At 45.1% G+C, this 17,537-nt stretch overlaps 1 protein-coding gene across 4 annotated transcripts in view; it reads right to left on the bottom strand.

The window, feature by feature from the left end:
* Positions 1-17,537, bottom strand: part of NCOA1 (nuclear receptor coactivator 1) — a 307,488-nt gene that overhangs the window by 223,446 nt on the left and 66,505 nt on the right. For all 4 annotated transcript variants that reach the window (XR_014166236.1, XM_081903665.1, XM_081903669.1 and 1 more), the window contains exon 2: positions 5,375-5,551. The gene's annotated coding sequence lies outside the window, so the exon portion shown is untranslated. The remainder of the gene's footprint in view (positions 1-5,374; positions 5,552-17,537) is intronic.

Below are 17,537 nucleotides of genomic sequence, written 5' to 3'. Positions count from 1 at the left end.
GGCAAGACCTAGGCTCTGTGGTTTAACCCACAGCGCCACCCACGTCTGCTGCAAATGCAACACTGCACAGCCGGGGGTCAGATCCTGAACCACACTGCCGTGCCCTCATTCCTCCCTTGAGTCAAATCGTGAAAGCCCGAACAGTGCATGTCAAAGCCTAGGATCAGCTTTAATTTTAATTTAATTTATTAGGATTTGCACACTGCCTTTCATTATGCAGATCCAAGTTTGCAATAGAAATGTTTAGACCTTAAAACGAAATGGCCAAATACAAAGCAATAAAAATTACCAAGGCCAGGGCGAGCGAATAATGTTGTTCCCCAGTTGTGGAGGGGGTGGAAGACAGTAGGTGCACCTGCCTCTAGGAAATGAGCTCCTGCCTGAGCAAAAGGGCTGCCACTCTCAAACAAGTTGAGCTTGGCATGCGACTACTTGGCACAGACACTCTGCTCGTGCCTCTTCCTGTTATTCCCTCAACAGCACTATTGATCCTGGGATTAACGGGAGAAACTGTCCACAAGATGACAAATCCTGCAGGCTTGACATACCTCAGGGCAGGCCGTGGCCTGCGGAACACACAAGGAGCGTGCCTGGTCTTAACTGGAGCGCCTCAGCTTTCCGGATCTGCTTCCAGTTCTTCGCCTGGGCAATAAGCCCTTCCAGCAATTAAGGGCCCCATTAAACCAGATTGCTTTGCCCTCTGTTTCTTGCATTCGGTTCCTGAGTTTCTGCCCAGCTTCTCACCCCCCCCCCATCCAAACTGGTTGAGCCTTTTGAGCCTGCCAAGCCCCTTGCCTGGGATCTGACCTTTCGTCTACCTGTTTTCAAGCCTATTACAGGAGCACCTAGAAAACAGGCAGGAATACCTGGCGGTTAAGTAATGCTAATACGTGCTAGCTTGGGTCTCTTCTAAGGGAAGCCGAGATATGGTATCTATGATTAATCACTTTGGTAGTTTTATCCTTGCGTTTTGCTTCATTTCTGCATCCGGCAGCATTTTCCTATGAAGCTGCAGTTTGATACTTGCCTTATCCAGGGTGAAATAAAATGAACTGGCCCCTTTTCACTATGACAGGGGAGGGGAAAACAGAAAGTAGCTTTCTGGCAGATGGATCAAACTTGGCCCTCCAGCTGTTTTGGGACTACAACTCCCATCATCCCTAGCAGCGCTGCGTTTCTCCGCTCTCCCGGGAAGGCAGGCACGGGGGAAGAAAGACTTTTGCCCCCCGCCGGCCTTCAGAAGAGGTCCTGGACCTCTTCTGAAGGCGGGCGGGGGGCAAAAGTCTTTGCTCCCCCCCGCCTGCCTTCAAAAGCCATCCGGGATAGCGGGAAGCACTTCCCTGCTATCCCGGACTGCTTTTAAAATGCTGGCGGTGGGGAGCAAAGCCTTTCGGCCCCCGCCGGCCTTCCTGGACCTCTTCTGAAGGCCGGAAGGGGGGGGGAAAGGCTTTGCTCCCCACCGCTAGCATTTAAAAGAGGTCCCCGGAGATTTCCCTATGGGCTTTCCTCTTGCGAAGCAAGCCCATAGGGAAATTCGTTTTGCGAAGCGCGTCCAAAACGGAAAACCCTTTCGTCTAGCGGGTTTTTCGTCTTGCGAGGCGTTCGTCTTGCGGGGCACCACTGTAGTCCCAAAACAGCTGGAGGGTCAAGTTTGGCCATGCCTGCAACAAATTAAAGCAGAAGACTGGCCACATGACATTACCAGTTAACAAAGGGGGGTGGGGGTTGCACAATGGGGGTGTCGCATTTTACAGCAACCCTGTGTTCATCATCTTGCCAACTTATTCCCATAAGTACAGGGACATCCAACTCCCAACATCTACTCGGGGGGGGGGGGGAGAACTGGCAGTGATCTACCCATTATGGGGGGGGAAGGGCTTTTTTTAGAGGGGGGCTTCCCAAAGTTGTTAATAAGTTGATAAGTGTGCAGACAACAATGGAACACACACTAAACACGACACAGAAAACAACAAGAGGAGAGGGGGCGGATACATGATTGTAAACAACGTGAGCTATAAGGATCCTGCGATCGATCACGATCATCTGGACGCCGACCTGTCAATCGCGGCTGACCCCTAGAGTTATAACCAAACCTATCCCAGCCCATTTCAAGCAAGCTAGTGCTATCCTGGTAGGAAGTGGGGGTTGAGGGTAAACTCAAACCTTTTGCCAAAGACATTATACTATTGAGGTACTAAAACTCGGGGTGACAGAAGCCCAAAATTCCTTTACTTCTAAACAACATAATTTACATATTATACAGGAACTAAGCTACATCTGGTGAACATGTGGCACTAACACAAAAGACCGCCATTAGAAACCATTTATTTTCCCAAATTGTTTATTGTTTTAAATGCTTTTTATCCCACCTTTCTTAAAAAGTAAGCAGTAAGTAAGTTTACAAGTCAAGTAATACAGAAACATGAACTGAACTCATTAACAGCAAACAATAAATATGAACAAATGCCAAGAGGTTTCAAGTCTCCTGCTGTGGGTTTCATAATCTAATGCATCAATAGATTCCAGAATTAATTCCTAAAATGTCTGCCTGGCGGGTGCCTTTGGGAAGAAAATGCATGGATGTGGGGCACAGACCCACAACACAAATTTGCCTAACTGCCACCAGACAAATTCAGAGGGTAGATGGATAGCACCTCACCTGCACAGCATTTTGAGTGCTCCCAGCCACCAAATGAAAAATAATATTTTTTTTTAAAAAAAGGGGAAGAGGCAGGAGACACCACTCCTATTCACGGCCCTCCCGTGGTGGTATATTTCTGATGAGTTTTATCACTGAACTAGAGAAGAGTATATAATCATACTCTGCCAAAAGTGGCAAACCATCTTCAGAGATAGGAATACAGTGAGCTTAGGTGGCAAAGAGGCTGACTCGAATGATGTCTGCTATTACTTGTCACAGAAACAGGACAGTCTGGCTTAGCATTCAAATAAGCCACATGGTGAGCTACAGCCTCACATACTCATTGTGACTTTCTCCTCCGCCTCTGCAGCTGAAGGAAGGAGAATGAAAGCATCAGCGCTCAGCTTTGAAGAAAGTGCAGTTTCCATTATGTTAGAATAAACTACACTTCCCTGAATACTAACTGTGGTTAGCTAAACCAGGATCTGAAACCGTTGCTTGATCCTGGTTTGTGTGAACTAACCACAGTTAGAATAAACCAGTTTTCAGACTTCAACCGCAACAGGAAACAGCAATTTGTTCAAAAGCAAAAGTAAAAACTTTCACTGCCCTCTCTTAACACACAAATGGGTGGGGAGGGCATATTAAACAGAGGCTCACCATAGTCCACTGTTTAGCAATACCTCTGACTGTTACCATATTAAGGGCATGTATGTTTAAGAAGATGACTTGCTGAAGCTGCAGAGCCGTTTCCATTCTTTCTGTGGGGTTTCTAACAGAAGGAACTGCATCCTCAAAAAACGACATTACTCAAAGTTCAGTCAGGTGGAAGATGCAATGGGAACAAAACGGTTGTTTTGAAAATTCATTGCCAATTTAGTGACTTACAAGTTGTAGCTTTGGGAGGGGGGTCATAATTGTGAGGGTCGTGGGGTGTGCGGGTTGTTGGGAGAGCGACAGTACTTTTGGTGGGGAAAACATTGTATTCCTTCTAGGGTAGCTTGTCCAGCTTTGGTCCCTATCCTGCACTCAGCTCTCACCTGTGGCTTCTAGAAGATATCAGTACATGACAGCAGCCACACCCTGGGAAACAGCTTTGACTGGCTGGCTAAACCAGGTGAGGGTAGCTTATGGGTCTCAAAGTAAGAGACTGCATGTGAAGACTGCTTCTAACAGATTGAGAAGTTGAGAACAAGAGTGGGTCCAACAATCAAGAAGGCGGTTTCTGCACATGCTGTGGGGGAAGTGAGGGGCAGATGGGGCTCGTCAACCTGGGAGAAGGAAAACTCTGGCCCTAAACCTCTGCTGCCTTCTGGGATGTCTTCAGGAGAAGAAACGGCTACGGAGTAAACCCTACACAAATCTGGAGTGGGGTCCCTAAGACGCTTGGGTGGCACCTTGTACATCTCCTTCTAGCAACTCCTGCAGCCAAGCTGATGCCAAATGTATTGCTCTGTTTTCCTTTGGACCACATCAGCGAGGTCGAGAGGGGGGTCTTGTGGTTTTGGCAGCCCAGGACCTCCGTACACACTGCCCAGGCTTGCACCTGGGAAGGTCACTTTGGGTCTGCTAACACAGAGGTTTGACTTCAACTCCATAGGCGCAGTCCATTGTCTCTCAAGACAGACAGATGCCGACAAATCATAAGCGTTGAAAGCAATGATGGAAATACACCCCACTCCCTATCCCCAATAAGCCAGATGTTGATATGGCAGATTAGCAGTCATCATGGGACAGAATAAGTGGGTTTTTCTTTGCTCACTGTCCATCAGGGCCATTCTCAGGCTACATCTTAACAAAAGTTCTTGGGTATGCTTAGCCTGGATAAGAGGAGAAACGTCTAAAGGGCTGTCCCATGGAGCCAACTTGTTTTCTCCAGCTCTGGAGACTTGGACCCGAACCAATGGCTTCAAGTTACAATTAAAAAGATTACTATTATTATTATTATTATTATTATTATTATTATTATTATTATTATTTAATTTCTATACCATCCTATACCCAAAGGTCCAAAGAAACATAAGGAAAAACTTTCCGACAGTATTAGCTGTTCAACAGTGGAATGGACTTCCTTGGAGGGTGGTGGACACCCCTTCCTTAGAGGTTTTTAAGCACAGAATGGATGACCATCTGTCATGGATGCTTTGGTTGGGATTCCTGCATTGCAGGGCGTTGGACTAGATCAGTGTTTCCCAACCTTGGGCCTCCAGATGTTTTTGGCCTACAACTCCCATCATCCCTAGCTAGCAAGACCAGTGGTCAGGGATGATGGGAATTGTAGTTCAAAAACAGCTGGAGGCCCAAGGTTGGGAAACACTGGACTAGATGACCCTCTTGACCCCTTCCAACCCTTCAGTTCTATGATTCCTGCAATCAAGCAATTATCCTCTGCTTCTCAAGCCCAATGGCAGCTAGCAATCTGCACTGCAGTTGGGGCAAGGAAGCCATTCTGTTTCCAACATCCACCAAACTGGTGCTTGTGTGCATTAGAGGCGAGTTTGGTAACATCAAGTGCAACATCGGTGTTGATAATACACTGAAAACAAATTCACAGAACAAGCAGCAAACAATGAAAAATAAGGATTCCTGCTTTGGGCAGTTCCATCAATTAGTTCCACATTAAGAATGGCTTCTGTACAAAACTTATCTGACAGGTTTAAACAATTTAAACAGGTTTAAATTTTATTTTATTTAAGGAGTAAGGTATGAAATAATCTGGGAAACACAACTTACCTCTACCTTTCCAGAGGTGGAAGATAATTCATGAGGAAACTAAAATCAGACTCTTCAGTAAATCACATAAGCCGAGTAAAGGAATCTTAGAACTTCTGCAAACAGGTGCATCTATCGTCAATGGGCAGCTGTCAGCTTAAGTCTCCAGTGGAAAGCCTCAGCATCGATTACTGAATTCTGGAGAGGAAAAAAGCAAGTCTTCCAATTAGCTCAACAACCTTGGACTCGAATTCCAGATTAACCATGTCACAAACGAAAATACTTAATTTCCAGATGGCACTCATTGCACGGATCAAAAGTGTTCCCAATTCCTGCAATCCAGGCATAGATGGTGCTTCAACCAATCCTGGGGGACATCAGGACTTGTCCCCCCAAAGTCCCTGTACCTCCACATGCCAAACCAAAACCCAACCACTAAACTACATGCAGAGGTTATACACTTCTAAGGAGAGTGGACACTTCAGAAAAGTGCTTTATACCAAGCCAGTCCACTGATCCATCTAGCTTAATATTGCCTACAATATTGTTCTCCCTGCCCTACCTGGAGACGCCAACGATTGAATCTGGGCAGTTTGTTTCTGCCTCTTCCTAGCAAAAGGTATTATGGAATACATAATGAAAACAAGTCGCAAAAAGCTCTGATTCAGCACCAGTGCTGTACCCATCTGGCTTCCAGTTCATTCCCCATGGAGCAGTAAGGCTGATGTGAGCTTTTCCACCAGCACCCCACTCAAAGACACTACAGTGGTACCTCAGGTTACATATGCTTCAGGTTACAGACTCCGCTAACCCAGAAATAGTGCTTCAGGTTAAGAACTTTGGATGAGAACAGAAATTGTGCTCCGGCGGCACAGCAGCAGTGGGAGGCCCCATTAGCTAAAGCGGTGCTTCAGGTTAAGAACAGATTCAGGTTAAGTACAGACCTCCGGAACGAATTAAGTACTTAACCTGAGGTACCACTGTATATTTGCCAGAGCTACAGAAAGGCACAATCCCCTTTCTCTCCTCATTGCCTTCTAGAACCCTGCTTTGATCAGATTTGCTTTCAAAAGCAATTAAGGCAATTCCGTACTTTTAGACCAGTGGAGGACAAATGCTGGCCATTGGCCCAAAGACCAGAACAGCTTCTGAGAAGTATGTAGAATAGATCTCAACTTCTTCTGTTAAGTTACCACCTGAATGAATGTAGGGATAAGTTCAAACTTTTTTTTTATTTTTTAAAAAAGCAGTTTGTCAGGAAGACTCTTGTTTTGCACAGCTGGGATTTCCCCAGATGCAGAATTTCCAAGAAGGAAATGCAGGGGTTCCTGCACGTGCTGCTGTTGCATTGCATTTGAATCATGAGGGGCTGAAGCAGGGTCAACCTTTCTGCTGCGGATTCTGCAAAGACACCTAGCTATGGGCTGGCTCTCTTTCCTTTTGACATGGCGTCTCGAACTAGTGCTAAAACAGACAAGAGTGGCTGCCTGAACAGTCACTGTCTGTCTGCTGTGTATGCAAAAGATGAAAGTTAGAGGCAGGTGAAGACTTCTTCCTTCCACTCACCGACCAGTTCTTTCTTTTCTTTTCATTTTTAGTGTTTTCATTGTTCTATATGTTGTAGCAGCAGTTTTCCTGTTTTGCAGTGCCACCTTTCCCAGATAGTAATTTTAATATTCTCAGTGGGGATTTTGTTTTTCTTTAGTGTTTGGTTCAAATTGGAATTTTGTCACTGAGGTTAATGAATGTATTTAAAAATCACGTACTGTTGTATTTTTAATTATTACTTTAAGTTGCCTACAGGCACTTTGTGTTAGGAGATACAAAAATTTTGACAACAACTGAACCACAAAATAATAAAAAGCAGGTCCAATTCATTGCGGATTGTGTCCAACACCGTGTGAGCTGAGTTCTGCCTGCACAATCCCAAAAATTTGCTCTCCCTGCACACTCCCAAAATTTGCTCCCTGAATCCTCTGAAGGGGAGAGGACGGTTCCACTGTACAAACATAACAGCAGAAATGGAAACAGCCCCAGATTCCCAACCGTCGCGATTTCTGTCCAATTATCAAGAGTTATCAAAATATTTTGCTTTGGGCAGTAGCAATTTCAGAATAAAAATCCTGTAAGAGAAATGAAGTATGTCCAACTGGCGTTCAGCCATCTGCCACATTTATGAAACTTGATATGCTAATTTTATTAAGTGCATGGATAAAAAATTGCACGTTAGCTGCAGCCCACAATATTTATTCAAATCCTTTCTGCTGATCAAATTATCAGAGCTTGCTTTATTTGACCTCAATGCAAATGTGACATTAGCATAGTGGTAGCCAAGAAAAAACACTCCCATGTGTGGCTCCACACAGTTATTGCTACACCAGTAAACGGCAACACGTATGGAACACCCTTTTATCAGTGACACCTTTTTTACAAGAGATGCTGCAAGTTACAGTAGTCCGGAGGCATTCCATGCGAAAGACAAAGTCACAAGGCTCAAAGTTTGCAAAAACAACTGTAGCCGCAAGGAGCCCCAGCCACATGGAAGTCATTTTCAGCCAGCACTGTACCAATCCTACATCTTGAATTGCTCCATGGATTATTTTAGATTCAGAGCACAAAGGTTTCCCCTCTTAGGGCTCCTCCAGATGACCCGTTTATTGAGTATTTATTCTGATTTTCTTGCAGGGCAGTTATGCAACAAGAAAGATTCATCCTAATTTGTTTGCTGGGTGTATATACGTCTTCCCGTTAATCAGTCTTCACCACTGACTTTTCAGCACATTCCTCCATCACTTTCCTAACAACATTAAAAAAATAAAATAGATTTGTTGTCCTAGGATGTGATGGTTTGTGTATGCTCTTCGCAATAAGCACCCTCTGCTCACTCAGAGAGATATTTACAGTTCTTTATTTTACATTTGTACAAGCAACACAGTACAATCATGCATCCGAATCGTCCGGTTCAGATTCGGAGAGTGGTCTTCTCCTGCTTCTCCTCCAACAGAAAAGACGGGGAAGCTTCATGGGATGTCTCTGATCCCTGCGCTTTGACCTTCTCCTTTCCTGTCCTGAAGGCACAGGCACAGGCTCTCCGTCTGTTCCTGAGCTCCCTGTGCGGTGCTGGGGCTCTGCTTCAGCATCAGAGAGCCTTCCCGCCTCCTGGCTCTCTACCTCTTCCCCTTCCATCACTTCCTCTCTGTCTCCTTCTGACTGTTCCCGCTCTGACTCTTCTCCTCCCCCCGACTCAAAGGCGTTCCTTGGCATAGGGCGGCAGAGTTCTTTAGCCCAGTTCAATTGTGCAAACCTAAAGTTCCATTATGTGCTTGAATCCCTCCTGCAAGATTGACAGTCTGGCAGTACCCTAAAAATTCATTATACAAGTCTTCTCCCCTGTGCTCCAAAATGCATTGACAAAGGGCTTTTGGCTTATTAATTTAAATCTCTACTAGAAAACTAAAAAAACCCACACACCCAACAACCCTTGTAAAGAACAAGTAATGATCCCAGAGGATGCATGTGCTGCAGAGGCAAGAAGAAATCTTGGAACGCGACTGTTTGGAGCCTTCCCTTCCTCCACTTCCCACCTAGAAAAATCAAGGTTGTTTTTCTTTTCTGCAAGTGTTGGAACAACCCATTTAGTTTAAAACCAGTAATAGGCATTGCAGAATGGGGGAAATCTCTTCTCCTCTTTGGCCTGGTGACATCTTATTATAAGAGCAACTGCAATTCAAAGATAATTAACACCCACAAATGGTTCTTGAAGGCAATCCACCTATTGTGCTTGAATTTCTCTTCCCTTCCCAAGGCCTACGCATTTGCCAAAAGATGTTTTCGTTACTTGCAGACTTTCTTCTTCTTCTTCTTTATACCGCCACTAGACCACATTAATGGATGCTAAGGTCTTTTGCTTCCTTAATGTCATCACAAGCTGTTGCTTCCAGAGTCATCTGCCTTTGAGTGATTCAGCAGAGATGATCGACTGTGGGAGGATTTAACCGGTTTTAAGATGCATCTTAATGCTCCTTCCATGCACGTAATAAAGTGCGACTGACAGAAACTGAACTTCAACCTGCTACAAGTTAATTGCTACTAATAGCAGTAATTGGTTCAGCGTTGTATTTTGCCCCATGCATTAAGCCACAAACATTCTCTCCTTGTAAACCACCCGTGAGCTCGAGAGTCCATGGTTCGTCCAACAAGTCTTTGGCATCTGAAACCAGATTCCATGGAACCAACTCTCTTATTAAGGGAATCAGAACGGAATCATTTATTTAAAATAATAGTTTAACCAACAAAGGCAGTGGACACCTGAACAAAATAACCCATGGGATATGCATGACAGCATTGCACAGAATAATTTATTCAATACTGTCCCCCATATGCTAAACAAGAAAACACTTCAACATCCACAGGCTACAAAGACCATGAAATCATTCCTGCTCTCTTGAAATTCCCCAGAAACAGGCACTGGGGGCAAGGGGAGCAGTGCTAAACTCCAGCCTCAACAGGCTCCCTGTTGAAATTCAACCTGCTCCAGTTCTAAACAGCTGCATTCTGCGTTACAGATACGGTCAACCACTCCAAAGAGGAATTTTTCACGCTCTCTCCACTATTAAGATTTGATAGTTTATAACAGAAACCCCAACAGCCTTGAGCAGATGTCGCTGTCACTTCCTCTGCCAAAATTCATAACTTTTGATGGGAAATAGTACTTTGGTGGGGGTTTTTTAATACAGCCAGCAATAAAATGAAAGATTATTATAATTTGCTAAGATTCTAAGGAGTGATGCGTACTGCACATTACCAGTTTTAATTTAATCATTCTAGTTGTATCTGATGGGTTATGCAAAGAAGTCTAAAATGCACTTTTATGGCGACTCAGTTCATTTTGAGGGTCCCCCCCTCCAGCCCTAATTAGAAAGGGCATTAATTTCCTTTCCTCTAATCGAGCTCAAGTAATATGCCTCAAATTATTTACCTTTCCATCTCCTCAGAATGAAGCAACAGCTCATTCTAAGATCTTTTGAATGAAGAATAAAACTAGAATACTCTGTATTTCTATTATAAATTTGACAATCCAAATACAATCACTTTTAGAGAGGCCCTTCTCTCTTCCTGATCGCTTCGCTGCGGCTCAGAGCACAGCACCAGCAACTTCTCACTCCTAAAAGGGAAGGAGTTTACTACCACAGAAATGGGATTAAGAACAAACAGCTGCGAATGTATAAATGGAAATGAAGAACAGATAAGGCTGGATATAAGCAGTAGTTTCCCCCCACACTGGTGGTAAGAAGAGATCTTCTTCACACAGAAAGCTGCTAGCACCTGCAAACTGAGGTTTAAATAGTCAAGGGTTTGCCCCGTGCTTTCATGTTCAGGTGCCGAGATCAGTCAAAAGGGGGCCCTCTTGGTAGCTCCTCTGCCCTCAGAGGTGGCAGGGGGGGCTGGCAGCTGAGGAGTGGGCCTTCTCCATGGGCATAGCCAAGGGAGGGCAGGGAGGGGCAGCTGCCACCCCAAGTCAATAAAAATACATAACAAACTGAAGTTCTGCCACCCCTAACAAAAGGCCTACCCCCCACAACAAAAATCCTGGCTACGTCCATGGCCTTCTCTGTGGCAGCCCCTAAGTTGAGGACCTCCCTCCTGACAGAAGTACGTCTGGCACCTTTCTTATATAACTTTCAGAGAATGTTGAAGACACACCTGTCTACCCTGGCTTTTGACCCTTGGGGCATATGTTTGAAGGACGCACCTTATCTTAACAACAACAACAACAATAATTATACCCCGCCCAACAACAACAATAATAATAATTATACCCCGCCCATCTGGCTGGGTTTCCCCAGCCACTCTGGGCGGCTTCCAACAAAATATTAAAATGCAATAGTCTGTCAAACATTAAAAGCTTCCCTAAAAAGGGCTGCCTTCAAATGTCTTCTAAAAGTTTGGTACAGTGGTACCTCAGGTTACATACGCTTCAGGTTACAGACTCCACTAACCCAGAAATAGTGCTTCAGGTTAAGAACTTTGCTTCAGGATGAGAACAGAAATCGTGCTCTGGTGGTGCGGCGGCGGCAGCAGGAGGCCCCATTAGCTAAAATGGTGCTTCAGGTTAAGAACAGTTTCAGTTTAAGAACGGACCTCCGGAACGAATTAAGTACTTAACCCGAGGTACCACTGTAGTTGTTTTTCACTTTGACATCTGGTGGGAGGGCGTTCCACAGGGTTAGGGTTGAAAAGTTGTTTCAAACTGTTTTTAATACTGCATTTTAAAGATGCAACTCGCCTCGGGACCTTAGGGTGAAGAGTGGCAGGCAGGCAAACAGGCAGGCAGGTAGGCAGGCAGGCAGGGCACCTTGTGCCTCCGCAGAAAGCACAGCTATGGCGTCCTTCCTTGGTTGTTGTAGTTTGCTACAGAAGAACAAGCAGTGCCCTGTCCCCAACACGATGCCACAGAGGCAAAGGCAGGAGATACGAGAAACAGAATTACACTGGAAAGAGCCCTTTCTATCTCAGACCCACAACTATACTGGGATTACCGTATTTTTCGCTCTATAAGACGCACCAGACCACAAGACGCACCTAGTTTTTGGAGGAGGAAAACAAGGAAAAAATATTCTGAATCTCAGAAGCCAGAACAGCAAGAGGGATCACTGCGCAGTGAAAGCAGAAATCCCTCTTGCTGTTCTGGCTTCTGGGATAGCTGCACAGCCTGCATTCACTCCATAAGACACACACACATTTCCTCTTACTTTTTAGGAGGAAAAAAGTACAGTACTTTTAGAGTACTGTAGAGCAAAAAAGGAGAGTCCCATGGACTGCAAGAAGATCAAACCTCTCCATCCTGAAGGAAATCAGCCCTCAGTGCTCACTGGAAGGACAGATCCTGAAGCTGAGGCTCCAAGACTTTGGCCACCTCATGAGAAGAGAAGACTCCCTGGAAAAGACCCTGATGTTGGGAAAGATTGAGGGCACAAGGAGAAGGGGACGACAGAGGACGAGATGGTTGGATAGTGTCTTCGAAGCTACAAACATGAGTCTGACCAAACTGCGGGAGGCAGTGGAAGACAGAAGTGCCTGGCGTGCTCTGGTCCAGGGGGTCACGAAGAGTCGGACACGACTAAACGACTAAACAACAACAACAACAACAACATTTTATTGCTATAACCCGTGCTGGGATCTTTAGGTAAAGGGCAGGTAAGCAATCTAACGTACAAACAATCGTTTCATATCCCGCTACCAGTCTCCTATGTTAACAGCCATATTGTCAGTACTTTATCTATTATAAGAAAGTCGTGTTTGCCTGAATGGCCCTGAGGAGGTTCTAAATGTTAAGATCACTTATTTCACTGGAGAAATTGGTGAAGCAGGTAGAACAGAACACAAATAAGAATAAATTTGTCAGTGGGGTTTGAATGAGAGAAGGAATGCACTTCTGAATGCGAGAAACAGAAGAGAATTCCAAAGGGAGAAATGGGAAGACTGTGAACTTTAAGATAGAAATAGAGAAGGTCACGAACATTTAGTCAATGCTGGTTATGTGCCAACGTCACTGGCAGCAAACTACAGTGGTACCTTGGTTCTCAAATGCCTTGGTACTCAAACACTGCAAACCTGGAAGCAAGTGTTCCAGTTTGCGAACTTTTTTTGGAAGCCAAACATGCTTCGTTTTGTTTTGTTTTGTTTTTAATAAATTTTATTAGTATTTTCCACACAACAACAACAACATGAAAGGTATCGAAAAATAACAATACACAACACACCAAAATCAACATTCGAAAACTAAAGAAAGCAACAACAGCAGCAACAACAAAAAACAAATCCATATCTTACAAGTTAATACTATAAACACTAAAACAACAACAACAAGACATTGACTTCCACCAATCCCACAGCACCTCCTTTATCTCTCATTGTGTCTTCCTGTTTTCCTGTTTTCCTTATCATCTCTATCCTAACATCTAGCTATAACTCCCTCTTTCATATCCTTTCACTTCACAAGGTTTTTCCAGACTCAGCCAGATTTCTGTCCAAGAAACCTTGACTTTTGAGGTATTCATTTAGGCACTCCCGGTCTTTTTTTACTTCACTTTTTGGTTTTTGGAACGTGCTCCGTTTTGAGTGTTACGCTTCCTATCTGAGTGCCACACTTACGTTTTGACTGTTACACTGAGGTCTGTCTGTTTTTGCTATTTATTTTGTGTTTTTGTTTCTGCGGCTCTTTTGTTTTTGTGACTGGATGGAACCTAGTTCACTTACTGATTGATTGATTGATTGATTGACTGCAGTACATTGTTTACTGCTTTCATTTTATGGATCAATCGTCCCGTTAGTAAAATTCATGTTAAATTGCTGTTTTAGGGGTTGCTTTTAAAAGTCTGGAACAGATTAATCCATTTTGCATTACTTTCTATGGGAAAGCACACCTTGGTTTTGGAACGCTTTGGTTTTGGAACGGACTTCCGGAACGGATTAAGTTTGAGAACCAAGGTACCACTGTAATGCCCTCTGGAATGAAGGCAATGTTTTGTGATTAGGCATTTCACCACTTTTCAAAACAAACACCAAAAATGAGATCCTGGTGTTATCTTTTGGCACCCGATTTAAAAGAGGATAAAACACTATGCCTTCTGAGAAAGCCTTGCTCTCACTCTGTAAGGGCTTTATCTGGCCTCACTGACGCAGCCAAATGGATTGACTACATAACATTGCACCATCATATTCACTAAATGTTTCCCAACTAGCTGGGAAGTCCTAACCCAACCACAGGGGGCAGGGGATGGGGGGATGAGAGAGAGAAGTAAAATAATTCTGAAGCAGGAAATGGAACAAAGGACAATGACTGGTAAATTTTCTAAGATGTTATTACTCTCAATTAAGGATTCTTTTCATAGTTTAAAGCCAGAAAAGGAAAAGGGGGAGCATTTGGTTCTGTTCTTGAATACAGGTTTAGGATTGGCAAAGGCTTTGTGCCAAGCTTTTATTACATTCAGTCACCTGTCCCCACCTTGCAATATAATTATATTTTAAATATGTTGATAACACAGTAATGTGATAGATCCAAGTACATAAACAGAGGGGATATGAATGCAAACCAGGCTTGTTTATTATAATCCTAGGTTGAGCATTAAACATACCAAAGCAAACAAATGATATTGTACAACTCTGTGAAGGTAGGGTAGCCAAGCCATGACCAAGAGCTTGAGTGTATAATTAAAAATGTGGCTAGAAAAGCTAATTACACATAACCAAAACACACACACACACACACACAAAAAACACCCTCCTCAAAAGGGGGGGGGACAAGAAGTGCCCAGTATGGAGCTCACAGTACAAGTAGGATTTCTGCCAGGAATTGTCCATCTCTGGCTAAATAGTTATCTTCCTGTGAGTTTAGTGAGTCGAAAAGGGAGGGTTTTTTTCTGCTTTATTTTCTGTGGAGTTTTTTCCATTTCATAAGTCCATTAGTAGGAACAAATGGGTGTCAACTGCAAACGCAATATTAAGGAAGCTTAGCAATTTCAACATTTTTAGCTTGTTTACCCAATACAAGTTAAACGAACATGCTCAGTTAGATCACTGTAATTTATGGGGAAATATTGTAGAATTTCGCCCTATGCAAATCACCCTAATTTCTTCCCCAATTCAAACTTTTCTGGAGAACCCACCAGCACCCTAAAAAACAGCTCTGTATGCCCCACCCAACTACCACAAAGGAAAACAGAGGCATAAATGGAGACATTCACTGGATTAAAGGCTATCTCCCCCTGCAGAGCAGCGTATTTCACAATGGTTTGTAATACTTTGGTAAACTTCCTTAATGGTCAGCTGCCAGCAGAAGCCAGCAACGCCACAGCCTCTGAAGCCCTTGATCATTGTCCAAATGAAGTACCTAGGAAGTTACGGCAAAACCACCTTATATAGAATTTCAGCCTCCTCACTACACTATATTCCCCACCTCATATCAGTCAATGGAAGTGAGAGCTGGACCATAAAGAAGGCTGATTGCCGAAGAATTGATGCTTTTGAATTATGGTGCTGGAGGAGACTCTTGAGAGTCCCATGGACTGCAAGAAGATCAAACCTCTCCATCCTGAAGGAAATCAGCCCTGAGTGCTCACTGGAAGGACAGATCCTGAAGCTGAGGCTCCAATAATTTGGCCACCTCATGAGAAGAGAAGACTCCCTGGAAAAGACCCTGATGTTGGGAAAGATGGAGGGCACAAGGAGAAGGGGACAACAGAGGACCAGATGGTGGGACAGTGTTCTCGAAGCTACAAACATGAGTCTGACCAAACTGCGGGAGGCAGTGGAAGACAGGAGTTCCTGGCGTGCTCTGGTCCAGGGGGTCACGAAGAGTCGGACACGACTAAATGACTAAACAACAACAACAACAACAACGACGTATCAGTCAAGAAGCTATATAGCTGGGATGCTTCTCCTCCTATAATCTTTCATTAGATTACAGTGGGTGGCGAACGGATGGGGAAGAGTAAAGGCAATGGATGGGAGAGTAATCGGATGAGCCAGATTGCTGCACCAGCAGTAGCGGGACACGGCCTTGCATACCTGTGATGGGATGATGAGCTGCTTGTGCGTAAAATGCAAGTCCCTCAGAGTTTGATCAGGTATTCAAACCTCTGCCTGTGACGGAGCCCCTCCGGCATGGCTGCGTCAATCGCTAGTAGAATCCGAAAGTGGTTGCTTTCGGAATCGTTTCCAACATAAAAGCTCTTTAACGGAAACACGTCTTCTGGACTCTCGGCGTGACAGTTTCCGGCGAGGAGTGGGTGTCCCTATAGGAGGTCCTGAGACCTCCCCACTGTTTTCGCTGGAAGCGTCTCTGAGCCATCCCTCCGACTCACTTTCCCTTGGAGTTCTTGCTCGCCCTCTACTGGTTCCCTCTTCCGCTGCTACTTCTCTCTCAACCTCAATGAGCCTTTGCACCTCCGGTTCTTCCGATGGCAGTTCCCTGACATCCACCTCCCCTCCAGGGCCCCCTTCACCCCCTCCCGTCTCCTCCCCTACGGGTGGTGAGGAGGTAAAACCCCTGAAAGAACCTCCCTCATCTTCCGAAGTCTCGAACACTTCCCTCCACTTGTTGCTGTCCCTGGTCTCTCGGTACTCTTCGTCATCGGAGTCCACTCCCTCTTCCAACTCCGACTCCGCGAACCCTTCCAGTTCCTCTTCCTCGTCGGTGGTGCCGAAATACTCCCTCCTAAACCTTGCTACCGGCTGAGGTTTCCTCGGGAATCTTTGGTGGAACGTTTCTATTAAAACCTCGTCATTGACTTCCTCTGCAGTCACCCAGGTGTTTTCTGACTCCGGTTCCCCTTCCCACGCCACCAAATACTCCACCTGATTTCCCTTCCACCTGGAATCGAGGATTTCCGCTACATGGTTGCGGCGTTCCCTCTCTTCCAAGGCTGGTCCCCTGACGTGCTCCCCTTCACGTCCCCCCCCTGTATGGTGACAGTAACGACCTGTGGAACACTGGGTGCAATTTCATGTGGTTGGGTAACCGGAGTTTGAAAGCCACCGGGTTGACCTGCTGAATGACCTCAAAGGGTCCCAATCTTCTGGGCCTCAATTTCTTACAACCCCCTTTGAACGGCAACCCTTGGGTTGACAGCCACACTTGATCCCCCACCCTTATGGTTTCACCTTCCCTTCTGTTCTTGTCTGCCTGCTTCTTATATTGTGCCTTGGCCCTTTCTAAGTTGAGCTGGAGCTGATGATGGATCGCTTCCATCTCTTCTACAAAATGTTCAGCCGCTGGGACGCTCCATCTCTCCCCTCCTTCCCCTGGAAATGCCCTGGGGTGACACCCGTAATTAGCCAAAAAGGGGCTCATCCCTGTGGACACATTCTCCGCATTATTGTAGGCAAATTCTGCCAGCGCCAACTTTTCGACCCAATCGTTCTCTCTGTCATTGACATAACACCTCAGATATTGTTGAAGAATGCCATTTGCTCTTTCCGCCTGCCCGTTGGTTTCAGGGTGCCGGGCAGTTGAAAAATTGACTTCCACGTGCAGCAAGCTCATGAGCTTCCTCCAGAACCTGGAAGTAAATTGTTTGCCGCGGTCTGAGATCACCCTCAAGGGAGCCCCGTGCAACCTAAAGATGTGTTCTACAAACAACTTCGCTGTTTCTTCCGCTGTGACTGCATGTGAGCATGCTAC

This window comes from Podarcis melisellensis, assembly GCF_964234715.1.
Source record: "Podarcis melisellensis genome assembly, chromosome: 3".
Lineage (NCBI taxonomy): Eukaryota > Metazoa > Chordata > Lepidosauria > Squamata > Lacertidae > Podarcis > Podarcis melisellensis.
Note: the sequence above shows the minus strand (reverse complement) of the source record. Positions and strands in the feature narration are given on the sequence as shown.